Genomic DNA, 2,259 nt, shown 5'->3' with positions numbered 1-2,259 from the left:
GGTCTAATGGGAGTATATTTCTCTAGGAACATAGCCCCATACAGAAGCTAAATATTTGAAACTGAGTAAAACTAGTATTGAATTACAATTTTATTCTACTTTGGAAAATTCACTAAGATAATTATGTAATTACCTCATCTAAACAGAGGAATAAGGTACAATAACCAGCAGATACTTTCTATCCAAAAACCTAATATGGTTAGCTAGAACCAAAGTTTATCTTACTAGATTGTCACGAGAATGAAATGAGATACTAAAAATATATTAACTGTTAATATATATCTAGCTAAAGAACTGGAAGGGACATTGATAGACATTAAGCTTCCTATTCTTTAGATTGTTTCCCTAAGACATCACTAAACACCTTAATATCACAGAAAGCAAATTACAATCCAATTGAAAGGACGACAGTTTCTTTTTCATCAGTCCCACCTCAGGTGTGTCTTCTTATGGTTTATAGCCTCCTCTGGTTTTAAGGGTTTCTTAAATCTCTCTAGTAGTTTACTTTTAACAAACATGTGAAATTTATCTACTATGTGATTATACTGGTTTTAACTTCAAAACTACACGTGGGTGCCCCCTCCACCCCAACAATGGCACTAAATCTATTGATTTTCAAAAGATGGAGGAAAACACCTGCAGTCTAGATCACTGAGCAGGGAGTTAAAAATGCAGACATGTCGGAATAGTTGGAAGGTAGCTGTCTTAGGGCAGGATGTGGATTGAGGTGGGAAAGAGTATGAGCAAACATTCTAAGGTGCTGGAAATGTTCCATAGCTTCACCCAGGCGGGAGTGACAGAGGGATGCATGTGAATTCCTACGTACACTGCAGCTCAGTGAGAAGGTTTAAGTTATTCAGCCACAAGAAAAAATGAAGGCCTGAGATAGCATCTACACCACCAGTGAAGCATAACAAGTTTGCTACGTAGACTAAGTCAGACACATGACAAATTCTTTATATTCCCACCTACACAAAATATTTTAAAGTGGCAAATACGTAGAGACCAAAGTTTATCCATATTTACCAGGAGCTGCTGTTAATTGCCACTAAGTTAATCTGATTTATGGTGATCCATGTGTGCTGGAAGGAAAAACAGAGGAATTAATGTTGAAGGAGTACTGCATTTCTGGTTATGGTTTTGTTTTGTTTTTTTAAGAACAACAACAACAACAAACCCAAAAATCCCAAAAGGAAGTAAAAGAAAGCCCAGTTCAGCCACTGGTAATTCCAACCTGTAGCAAGTCCATGAATTTGATAGAAAACTGTCTCTTATAGGGTTTCTAAGAGCTATGATATGTTGTTTTTGGTTTTGTGTACGATCAAGTCAGAATTGACACACAACTGACTCTCCTGTGTATTTTCAGAGGCAGTTAATCACACAGGAGGAGATTGTCCACTGAGCCACTGGAGGATTCAAACCACATGACTTTGGGATTGCAGTGCAGATTCTTAGCACTAGACCACCAGAGCTCCAGAAGCAAATTACCAGGCCTTTCTTCTGAGGTTCCTCTAAATGGATTAGACTCACTAACATTTTGGTTTGTAGCAAAACACTTAACTGAGTTTCTGCTTAGAGTGATGGGGGGGGGATGTGGAAATGTAGAATGGTAATATAGATATAGATGATAGAGATGATATAGAGATAGAGATATATGTGTATGTGTGTGTATATATATAATATATAAAAACAGTGCATTTATCATTTGAAATATATACAAAGTAAAAAAAAAACGGTGATTTTAATATTTGGCTCTCAGACCTGGTTTTAATTGGCTTTGGTCAAACATTCTCCTAAGTGGTATGGCACTGGTTTGTCATCATGCTTGCTGTGATGCTAAACACCGTGACACTGATGCATCAAATGTGATAATGGTTCCCCATGGTAGACAGTGTTTGGTGGAGCTCCCCATTTAAAAGAAGCTTGAAAGCGGGAGTGGCATCCACTTCTGAAATAGCTTGCCTCTGGAAACTCTATAAACGTGGATTGATAATGCAAGTTATACAAGTGTTCAGGTCTTTCCTTCATAGGGTTGCTATGAGTCATCTACAATTCAACAGCACTTAACAACAATTATATATATTATATGTTGTTGTTGTTGTTGTTATGTGCCGTCGAGTCGCCTGCGACTCATAGCGACCCTATGTACAACAGCCCTAAACAGCCGCTCTGTCCTGTGCCAATCGCACTGTCTCTGACACTCCCATCCCAATTATCCCAGTCACTGAATCAATCCACCTCATAGAGGGCCTTCCTCTC

The sequence above is a fragment of the Elephantulus edwardii genome, unplaced genomic scaffold (genome assembly GCF_000299155.1).
Source record: "Elephantulus edwardii isolate Elephantulus edwardi_28Jun2011 unplaced genomic scaffold, EleEdw1.0 scaffold00021, whole genome shotgun sequence".
Taxonomy (NCBI): Eukaryota; Metazoa; Chordata; class Mammalia; order Macroscelidea; family Macroscelididae; genus Elephantulus; species Elephantulus edwardii.
Note: the sequence above shows the minus strand (reverse complement) of the source record.